Here is a 12177-nt window from a genome sequence, read left to right as displayed (position 1 = left end):
AGGGAGCCCCAATCAGACTAACATCAGACTTTTCATCAGAAACCCTAAAAGCCAGAAAAGAATGGAATGATAGATTCAAAATACAAAAGGACAAAAATTGCCAGCCAGGAATACTTTACCCAGTAAGGCTATCCTTCTGAAATGAAGGACAAATAGTATATTTCTCAGACAAAAAAAAAAAAAAAAAAACTGTGGGAGTTCACTACCACATGACCAGCCTTACAAGAAATTCTCAAGGTGGTAGTGGGTTTTATACCTGAAAAACAATCATTACTGCCATGAATACTCAAGAAAGAACAAAACCTACCAGTAAAACAAAAATGCTAACAATAAAGAGAAAACATAGTTTATCTACCACCCCAAGAAACCAACAAATACAGAAGGCAAAAAGAAAATTAGAAAGAAAGGAACAAAAGATACTTAAGACATCTAAACAAAAATCAATGAAATGCTAGGAGTAAATCAACACCTTTCAATAATAACTCTAAACATAAAGGGATTAAATTCCCCACTCAGAAGACACAGACTGACTGACTGGATTAAAAAGGTGGACCCAACAATACACTACCTTCAGGAGACTCACCTCACCTGTAAAGACACACATAGACTAAGAGTGAAAGGATGGAAAAAGATTTACCATGCAAATAGAAATGAAAGACGAGCTGGAGTAGCTATTCTTATATCAGATAAAATAGACTTTAAACCAAAAACCCTAAAAAGAGATAAAGAAGGTCACTATAAAATGATAAAAGGATCTATCCATCAAGAAGACATAACAGTCATAAATATATACACACCCAATGTTGGAGCAGCCAGATTTATAAAGCAAACACTATTAGATCTAAAGAATGAGGTAGACACTAACACCATAATAGTGGGGGAACTGAACACCCCACTCTCAACATTGGAAAGATCATCTAGGAAAAAAATCAATAGAGAAACACAAGATCTAAACAACAATTTAGACCAATTGGACTTGGCATATATCTACAGAACATTCCATCCAATAACCTTGGAATATTCATTCTTCTCATCAGCTCATGGAACATTCTCCAGGATAGACCACATGCTAGGTCACAAAGCAAGTCTCAAAAAATTCAAAAAAATTGGAATTATTCCATGTATTTTTTCAGATCACAATGGATTAAAAGTAGAAGTCAATAACAAATGAAACTCTGGAAACTATACAAATACATGGAAATTAAACAACATTCTACTTAATGACATATGGGTCCAAAAAGAAACTATACAGGAAGTAAAAAATTTCTTGAGACTAATGAAAATAATGACACATCATACCAAAACCTGTGGGATACTGCAAAAGCAGTACTAAGGGGGAAATTTATCACATTAAATGCTTACTTAAGAAGAATGGAAAGATGGCAAGTAAACAATGTAACACTTCACTTTAAAGATCTAGAAAAACAAGAACAATCCAAACCCAAAGTTAGTAGATGGAAAGAAATAATTAAGTTCAGAGCATAAACACCTAAATGCAATAGAAACCCAGAAAATGATACCAAAGATCAATGATACAAAAAGTTGATTTTTAAAAAAGATAAATGAAATTGACAAACCTTTAGCAAGGCTAACTACGAAGAGAGAAGACTTAAATAACAAAAATTAGAAATGAAAAAGGTGATATTACAACTGATACCTCAGAAATACAAGGAATCATTAGAGACTACTATAAACAACTATATACTAACAAATTTGAAAATCTTGAGGAAATGGATAAATTTCTGGACACATACAAACTACCAGAACTAAGCCAAGAAGAAAATCTGAACAGACCAATAACAATAAAAGAGATTGAAACTGTTATCAGAAGGCTCTCAACAAAGAAAAGCACAGGAGCAGACTGGTTCATTGCAGAGTTCTACCAAACCTTCAGAGAGGAACTGATTCCAATTCTCTACAAACTATTCCAAGAAATTGAAACAGAGGCCATTCTTCCAAACTCATTCTATGAGGCAAACATCACCCTGATACCAAAACCAGACAAAGATACATCAAAAATAGAAAACTATAGGCCAATATCCTTGATGAGTATAGATGCAAAAATCCTCAATAAAATACTAGCTGATAGAATATGGCAGCACATGCACAAATTTATCCATCATGATCAAGTGGGATTCATCCCAGGGATGCAAGGTTGGTTCAACATACACAAATCAATAAATGTGATACACCACATCAATAAAAGCAAAGACAAAAAACATATGATCATCTCTATGATGCTAAAAAAGCATTTGAGAAAATTCAACATTCATTCATGATAAAGACTCTCTGTAAGATAGGTATAGATGGAAAGTATCTCAACACAAAGCCATATATGATAAGCCAACTGCCAATATCATCCTGAACCCCTTAAGAACAGGAACTAGACAAGAATGCCCACTCTCACCACTCCTATTCAACATAGTGTTAGAAGTACTAGCCAGAGCAATCAGAGAAGAGAAGGAAATAAAGGGCATCCATATTGGAAAAGAGGAAGTCAAACTGTACCTGTTTGCAGGTGATATGATCCTATGTATTGAATAGCCTAAAGCCTCTACAAAAAATTTCTTAGAGTTGATAAATGATTTCAGCAAAGTTGCAGGATACAAAATCAACACACAAAAATCAGTAGCATTTCTATACTACAACAGTGAACATGCAGAAAAAGAAATCAAGAAAGCTAGCCCATTTACAACGGCCACATTAAAATAAAAATAAAAATACTTAGGAATAAAGTTAACCAAAGATGTGAAAAATCTCTATGAGGAGAACTACAAACCACTGTTGAGAGATATTAAAGAGGACACAAGAAGATGGAAAGATATCCCATGCTCTTGGATCAGAAGAATTAATATTGTGAAAACATCCATATTACCTAAAGTGATCTACAGATTCAATGCAATCCCCATCAAAATGCCAATGACATTTTTCTCAGAAATGGAAAAAAACATCCAGACATTTATATGGAATAACAAAAGACTATGCATAGCCAAAGCAATCTTGAGCAAAAAAAAAAATAAAGCTGAAGGCGTAACACTACCTAACTTTAAACTATATTAGACAGCTATAATAACCAAAACAGCATGGTACTGGCATAAAAACTGACACACAGATCAATGGAATAGCATAGAGAACCCAGAAATCAACCCATACACCTACAGCCATCTGATCTTTGACAAAGGCACTAAATCTGCACACTGGGAAAGAGACTGCCTCTTCAGCAAATGGTGCTGGGAAAACTGGATATTTGTGTGTAGGAGAATGAAAATAGACCTGTACCTCTCACCATATACCAAAATCAAACTCAAAATGTATTAAAGAATTAAATATACATCATGAAACAATAAAACTCCTTAAAGAAAGCATAGGGGAAACACTACAGGAAGTAAGAGGGGTACAGACTACATGAGTATGACCCCAAAAGCACAGGCAACTAAAGGAAAAATAAACAAATGGGATTATATCAAACTAAAAAGCTTCTGCACAGCAAAAGAAATAATCAACAGAGTGAAAAGACAATCAAACAGAGTGGGAGAAAATATTTGCAAAATATACATCTAACAAAGGATTAATATCCAGAATATACACGGAACTCAAACAACTTTATAGCAAAAAAACAAATAACCCAACTGAAAAATAGGCAAAGGAGCTGAATAGGCATTTATCAAAGGAAGATATACGAATGGCCAATAGACACATGAAGGATGTGAGGGCGATCTGGCTGCGACATCTGTCACCCCATTGATCGCCAGGGTTGATTCGGCTGATCTGGCTGGCTAGGCGGGTGTCCCCTTCCTCCCTCACCACTCCATGTGCGTCCCTCCCGAAGCTGCGCGCTCGGTCGAAGAGGACGACCTTCCCCGCTAGAGGAGAGGACCGTTCTTCGGTCAAGGGTATACGAGTAGCTGCGCTCCCCTGCTAGAACCTCCAAACAAGCTCCCAATAGACACATGAAAAAATGCTCAACATCACTCAGCATTCAGGAAATGCAAATCAAAACCACTCTGAGATACCATCTCACTCCAGTCAGGATGGCTCATATCCAAAAGACTGAGAATGATAAATGCTGACAAGGTTGGGGAGAGAAAGGAACTCTCCTACACTGTTGGTGGGACTGCAAAATGGTGCAGCCTTTATGGAAAATGGTATGGAGGTTCCTCAAACAATTGCAGATAGATCTACCATATGACCCAGCTATTCCATTGCTGGGAATATACCCAGAGGAATGGAAGTCATCATGTCAAAGGGATACCTGTTTTCTAATGCTTATTGCAGCACTATTTACAATAGCCAGGAGTTGGAATCAGCCCAAATGTCCATCATCAGATGAGTGGATAAGGAAACTGCGGTATATCTGTACAATGGGATACTACTCTGCTACAAAAAAGAGTGAAGTACTACCATTTGCAACAACATGGATGGACTTAGAGAAAATTGTATTAAGTGAAACAAGTCAGGCACAGAAAGAGAAATATCACATGTTCTCACTTATTTGTGAGAGGTAAAAATAAATAAATAAACACACAAACTAATAAGGGGGGAGGGGAAGAAGACACAACAATTACAACAATTCCTTGAACTTTTTAATACAAGTGAACAAATATGATGTAGGGAAGAGGGAAGGAGAGAGAAGGAAGGGGGAAAGACAAATGGGTAAAGGGTCATGAAAATCAACTACAATGTATATTGAGAAGTTAAAATAAAATAAATAAATAAATAAAAGGCAAAAAATTATTATTTTATATAATTGTATATCTTCTAAAGAAACTGATACAAGAAAGGAGAGCAAGTACACATATTTTTGTTTGTTGTATTAATCTTTTTATATACCACTTCATGTTTTCTTAATTTGTTCCACTTATAATGCATTACAATATTTATAATAATATAATATTTATATTTTATAAAATACAGTATTATATAATATAATTATATAATTATTATATTATAGTAATATATCCACCAGATGGATTCAAGTTATCATCTGATGTTGTTTAGTCTAATTAGCTTTTCTATCAACCAACTTTTTGCTGTTATTGTCAAATATATTACTTATCTGTATGTTATAGTCCCAACAATACAATTATATACATATTATTTTACTCTATTACTTTTTAAATGGGTTAGAAGAAAGAAATATGTAATTGCACTGTCTTTTATAATTACTTACATAGTTACCTTTACCAGCACTCCTTTTTTTTTTTTTTTTTTTTTGAATGTAAATTAAAATCACCATCTGGCCTCACTTTGCTTTTAGTCTGAAGTACTTTCTTTAGCATTTCTTATAAGGTATGTGTGCTAGCAATACACGCCTCAGTTTTTGTTTATTTGGAAATGTCTATTTCACTTTCATTTTTTAAAGGTAGTTTTGCTAGATATAAAAAGTCTTTGTTGATAGTTTTTTTTCTTCTTCTTCTTTCAGTGCTTTGAATATATCATCTACTGCCTACTGGCCTCCATTGCTTCTGATGACAAATTAGCTGTTAATCTTATTAGAGTTCCCTTGTACATGATAAGTTGTTTTCCTCTTGCTGATTTCAAGATTTCCTTTTTGACTTTTAACATGTTTACTGTGATGTGACTGTTTGTAGATCTCTTTATGTGTATCCTGCTTGGAGATTACTGAGTTTCTCATATGCATAGGTACATATTTTTCATCAAATTTGAGAAGTTTTCAGCTATTATTTCTTTAAATAAATTTTCTACTCCTTTCTCTCACTCCTTTCTTCCTGGTACTCTCATTATGCATATGTTGATGTGCTTTATATTTCCTACATTTCTCTTCCTTCATAATCTCTATCAATCTATCTCCTAGTTTTCTGATTCTTCTGCCATCCAAAATCTATTGTTGAATCCTTCTGGTGAATTTTTCATTTTGGTGATTATACTTTTCAATTCCATAATTTTTATTCATTTATTTTTTTGTGTGATTTTCATTTCTTTATTGATGTTCTCTATTTGTTGAGACATTGTCATAATATCTTCCTTTACTTCTTTAAGCATGGTTTTATTTAGTTTTTTTTAACTTATAATAGCTTCTTTGAAGTCTTTGTCTATTAAATCTGACATAAGCGTCTTTTAAAAAGCAATTTCTGTTGCCTGCTTTTTTTTCCCTGTATATGAATCACACTTTCCTGTTCCTTTGCAAATCTCATAATTTTTTGTTGAAAACTGGACATTTTAGGAAATATATTGTAGCAATTCTGGATACTGATTCCTCCCTCCCCAGGGCTTATTGTTATTTTTGCTTGTTTATTTGTTTAGTGATTTGGCTGGACTATTTCAGTCAAGTCTGTTACCTTTGCAGTGTGCACTCTCTGGAGTCACTCCTCAGAGGGCACAGCCTTGAGCATATACACAGTTACTTGGGGATGACAGTGGTTTTAGTAGAGCTTTCTTTGTCTTTTTCCCTTATCTCTCTGTTAGGTTGTCTTCCTGTGTTGTTATCACACTCAGTATTAGCCTCTACTAATATTGGCTCCTTTCTCTATTGTTTTTGACAATGCCCTGGGCATAAATTGCTCCACAGTCAGTTTTAATTAAATTCATGCCCACTCATTTGCAGGGTTATCTTTGGGGCCTGTCTTTGAGTGTTGGTGCAACCAGAAAGGCTCTTCTTAACTGTCTCTTTTCCTGGTTCTCTATGGTAAATCACTAGCTGGTCTACAGTTCAGCTTACTGTATTCATGGAGCTACCAGCTCCTCTTACTTTTTTTTACCATCAAAATATCCACTGTTTTTGACAGCACCCTTAGTCTTGAATTTCCTCACACTCTGTTCAAAACAAAGTCGGTTACTTTGAGTATAATAGCTATAGAGCTATCTGTTCTTAAAGCCTACCTCTATCCCTTAGGCAAAGCTCTGCACTCTCCTCTGAAGCTGGGGAGGACAGTGGCCTCCTTCTCGTGAGTGACACCCCTGCTTTACAAGCAGGGCACTGGGTGGGGGAGCTGGCCTCTGGTCTTCTTGGCTTGCCTCTTCTGGTTTGGAATCTCTGCCTTATGAGTGTGCTGGGGCAAGAACCCAGTGTTCTTGGTGTGGAGCCAGGGTGGAAGAAGAGGGCCCCAGACTTCTCAGATGCTCTTGCCTGGCATAAGGCTTCTGCAGCCAGAGCTCACAGTCATGAGAAGTGCTGGTGGCCTGCCTCTCTCTGGGAAAAGCCATAGTCCCAGCCTGGCTTCTGGAGAGACAGAGCCCTATGTTCTTGGCTGCACACATCAGGAACAGAGCTTTCATCATGCATAGCTTGAGGTGGTGGGGAATGGATCAGGGTTCTGATGCCACAAACTCTCACTGTTCTTGCTGAGATTTAGTAGATTGTCTTGGAGAGATTCTTTTCCATTTGCTAAATGCCCTTTGGAAAATTTCCAGAGATTTTAATTTTTAAAATAATATTCACCTGTTATGGTTCTTTCCCTGGGGAGGGGGTCATGGGGCTTCTCATGCTGCCACTTGAGAAGTCGACTCCTCTCTGCATTTAATCTTATAGTAATATCACCCATCATGCAGTCTTTGAAAAACCCCACTGTGCACTTATGAAAGAATGAGTGAAATAGGAAAATAATGTCTTAGTCATATTTTAAAAATAGTTTTGACCTTGTGGATCCCTGAAAGGGTCTTGGAGATCCCCAAGGCTCTCTGGACCACACTTTGAGCACCACTGCCCTAATTAGTTATTAAATATCTGAATTTTTTTCAGCTCTGTCCTGAGATCTCTTCTATGCTGTATTTTCTTCTTGGATGTGTTTATACACTCTTGGCTTACAGCCCAGATACTTTTGCTTCTTAAATGTATGTTTCCAGTCTCAAGCTATACATCTGCTGCTTAAGACATCTCCACGTGGATGCCTTGAAGGCTCAACATGACATGCACAGGATGAGCCTTGATCCCCTCAAACCTTGTCTTCTCCCAGCCCCTCTGATGACAACCAAAATTCTACATTTTATTAATTTCTTAGCACCAATGGTGCCAGAATTTTTTTTGTTCATATAGCTTGTTACTGCTAAGATAAATTCTTTGTGTAAGAAAAGACTTTCTGTCTCAGTTTTAGCAAAACAAACAGAATTATATTTGAATTTGCAAATGTATTATTTCTTTGGTCTAGGACTTTACATCAGAATAGACTCTGGATCAAGAGCGAGGACTGTGTCGTCTGTTCTTGGGTCCCTCACCTGACGCATCCGGGGGTACAGCGTGAGGCACCTCACATAACCACGTCTTCACCCGCCAGTCGTGGCAGCCAGAAAGACCAGGGAGAACACCCAGGGTCCTGCTCACAGCTCTGTCGTGAAGCGTAGTTGTATGTTACCTTCTATTAGATCCTTTGCCTTGATTAACAGTGTAGATGTACAAAAGTATTGACTGTTGTCCTTGATGTGACAAGTAGGATCTGTGGAAGCCAAACACACTATCTTTCGGGAACAAGCAATAACACAGGAAGGGCAGCTTTCTCGAAACACACCATCGCTGTTACTAATCGGTGTGTCTTAAATCCTAACAAATGAACCAGTAGTTAGTCACCAGCCTCCCACAGTAAGATGGTGAGGGCGTGATGTGGGTTTGGGCAGAGAGGGTCTTTGGTCTCTTTATAGATTTCAGAATGCTGAATGATAATGGCTCGTGGGGTCCTGGACTGGATCCTGGCACAGGCAGAGGACGTGCCTGGGAGAGCACCGGGGTCAGGAGTCTGTGGATAGAGACAGTTCCAGGAACGTGCCCGTGCTGATGTTTGCGTGACACACATCACGCCTAATGCCGGGGATGCTGAGTGGGGCTGTAGGAACCCTCTGAACTATCTTTGCCATTTTCTGTAAATTCCAAATCATTCCAAAATAATTATTTAAAAATGTGATGTCTCTAAAATCCCCTTACGAAGTAAATGAAAGCTCACATAATCTCTTCTGCTATCAGTGAAATCTGCAGCTGCCACAGAACGATCACACGGACCCGGGGGAAATGCCGTCAGGTGACTGGGTCTTCAGCGAGTCCCTCAGGCCTCCGCTGTCCCGTCTGGAGAGTGGGCGGGTTGGGTTTTCTGGACCATCTCCAAGGCTCTTTCTACTTGGATACCCTGTGAGCGAACGTGCAACTCATAGCTGTATCTGGGGGGCAAACACCTCTAAATGTCATCGTCTTCTGTGGAAATCCAGCTAGTTCCCTTTAACTGGTGACAAAAATAAGGTGCTCAAAACCCCACCAGCACTGTAGGGATCTCTGCTCAATAGCAGGGAAGAGTGCAAATTAATCTTTTTGAATTGCTAATTGGGGATTTAGCTGGCTAGATTGAGGGTTATGAGATGAAAGCCTGGGTTTTTGCTCTTTTCCAAAGGTAGGGAAAAGATTCCCTCTCTGGGGACCCTCATGTCCTCCTATGCAAAATGCAGAAACTGACAGGGAAAATGAGAAAGCGTTTTGGCTCAGCCCTCAGAAGGTTGCTTTGAGTTTATGTTCCTGTTCTCTAAGCAGTTCAAGTGCACGCCCCTTCACGTTTAGAGTGGGCATCACGTGGGCTAGAGCTGCTGCTGCTGCCATGGACCTAGACATCAGAGCATGGATGTGGCCAGACATGCGAGTGCATTGCTCCCTGAGAGCTGGCCACTGCAGAAGAGCCTTGAAGGCTCGGCAAGGGCACGGGGAGGAGCAGGTGGCTGGCAGAGGCCTCAGGTGTGCAGGGAGAAGACCCTCTTCCAAGCAGCCCCTGCAGTCACCTGCCAAGGGCCCTCCCGTCCCTCCTCACTGTTGCACTTGGGTCAATAAAGGGTTTGGTTCCTACTAAATCCTCCATAGGAAATAGAAGTTATTAAGTTATCATTTGTCACACACATCCTGACATGAATTTATAGTTCCTTTTTGACATGTCGGTTAGCTGGGAGGATATTTTGGTTCAGCAGGAGAAAAGGGACAGAGCTTGAGAACACTCTGCTCCTCCAGAAGGGGCTGGGAAAGGAGGGTGGGGTGCTGAGGACCACCGTGTCACGGTTGCTAAGGTCAGGACTCAGGTGACATCGTGCTGCTGTGCTACTGGCAGCCTCGTTAACTACAGACGGGGTCACATGGGTGCGGTCCTTTGAAGTGGAAGACAAAGAGTCTCACAGGGCCAGGCCAGGAGTCCCATGGCCCCTCTGCATCCCAGCAGCCAAAGACGGAAGAGCCTCAGAGCTAGGACTGAACTGATGCTCAACTGGTCTGTGATCTTCATGGCAAGGTCGAGTCTAGAATCCACTTCTTCTGTACCCTTGTTGGCTAAGGGGAAAGCTAATTCATCAAGAATGGCCCTGTGCACACTTGGGACCTTGCAAATGAGTCACATGTCTTTCCAGCCCTCTATAAGGTCTCTCTGCCCTTTGTCGGTGTTGCAGAGCCTTTCTAGACTTCCAGGGCCGTCCTCTGAGTCACCACGAAGCCCTGCATGAGCCTGTCCCCCTGGACAGTCCCCCAAACTCCCCTTCCCTCCCTTTAAAAACCACCTTAATGATACACAATGAAAACCCATGAAACTTAACCACCTTAACAGCTCCTTCCTTACAAACCTGACCTCCTTGCTATCTAGTTTGTTAAATTCGTTTGAGTCACAGTGTTTAGGACATCACGGGCCATCCCTCCTGGGATTAACCTTGAGCATTTTAACGTTGTAAAGCATTCTATATCTTTGACTCTTTTGGAGTCTCATAACATCCAGGTGTGTAACCTGGCCGTGTGTTGGCAGCAAGACTTCAAGAAGAATCCACAGCTCCTGAGCCCTACATCTGGCTCCTTCCCAACATCTCATGGTTTTCTACCATCAAGGTCTGGAGAGTGATTTTACCCCAGTGCCCCCGGAGGTGTTTCAGGGCAGTCAGAGCGGTCTTGAGGAGGCTGCAGTCCTTGCAGTCATAGCCTGGGCTCGGCTGGCCACTGTCTCCGGGAGGAATGTCAGCTTCGCCAGCACTTGACATTCCATTCTGCCTCTGAGATGTCCAGAGGGTGTCTCTCAGCACTGCCTTCTCTGTAGATTTTGCATCGTACTGGGCTCTTCTGTTGTTTTGGGGTTCACACCTCATTTCCCCAAGAGTAAGGCAAGACCCAGAGGGTGGGCAGCCCCCCTGCTCTTGGGACTGGCCCGAGGCACAGGGAAGATGCTCACAACAGTGTGCTGGACCAGATGGGTGGAGGCTCACAGATGAGCCGGATGGAGCCACACTCCTCTAATATATGCCATAGGTTTGCTCTTTTCCACAGGCAGGGAAAGATTCCCTCTCTGGGGACCAATGTCCTCATATGCAAAATGCAGAAACTGACAAGAGAGATGAGCAAGGGTTTTGGCTCAGCCCTCAGAAGCCTGCATCTCAAGCCTGCTCCTGTCCTATTTGGTAAACAGGCCAAAGTAATGTCCTGGAGCTGACTTTATTTTTTTAACAAGCACAGAAATTGCCTGACAACATGGGCGCTGCGTCTTTCATAGGGGTCCCTTGGAAGGCTGCATGCTCGCCCCTGTGCTGTGCAAGAGAGCAGGTGCACAGGATGTGTTTGGAACTCCCTCTTCTGGAGTTGACTTTGGCTTTTCTTTGGATTAGCCTCAATCTTGGCAAGTCTTCATCTTTTGAAGGTGTACTTGGATCTTGGAAATAGATAAGCCATTTGGAGCCAAGTCATGATCAGTGTTCAATAAAAGTTTTTTGAATAAATTAATGAATAAATGACCTAGGATACACTATAAAAAATGAGTCTAATTATTTTTGTACTAGTGTGTGTGCGTGTGTGCTCATTCTTGTTATCGAATGCAGCATAAGTCATCGTTTTTCTTCCCTTGCTGTCTCTATTGGTCAGGGGTTGAGGGATGATGGACCAGGCAGTTCTCACTTGGACTCTATCATGTAGCTGCAGTCAGACATCAGCTGGGGCTGCACCATCTGAGGGCTAGACGGGGGCTGGAGCATCTGCTTCCAAAGTGTCTCCATCCCGTGGCGGGTGCGTGGTGGCTGGCTGCTGTTCAGGTTCTGCACGGGGCTGCTTGAGCATCCCCACCACATGGCTGCTTCCTCCAGAGTGAGCTGTTCAAGACATGAAGGCAGCAGCCGATGCCCTATTAGGCTGCACTTTGAAAGTCCCACAGCATCACGTGCACTGCACTCTATTGTCATGCTGGGCCGGTCCCGATCCAGAGGGGGAGAGGATCACACAAGAGCTCCCACCTGGGA

The sequence above is a fragment of the Cynocephalus volans genome, chromosome 6 (genome assembly GCF_027409185.1).
Source record: "Cynocephalus volans isolate mCynVol1 chromosome 6, mCynVol1.pri, whole genome shotgun sequence".
In the NCBI taxonomy this organism is placed as follows: Eukaryota; Metazoa; Chordata; class Mammalia; order Dermoptera; family Cynocephalidae; genus Cynocephalus; species Cynocephalus volans.
The sequence above is the reverse complement of the archived record's forward strand: the minus strand, read 5'-3'. Positions refer to the sequence as shown.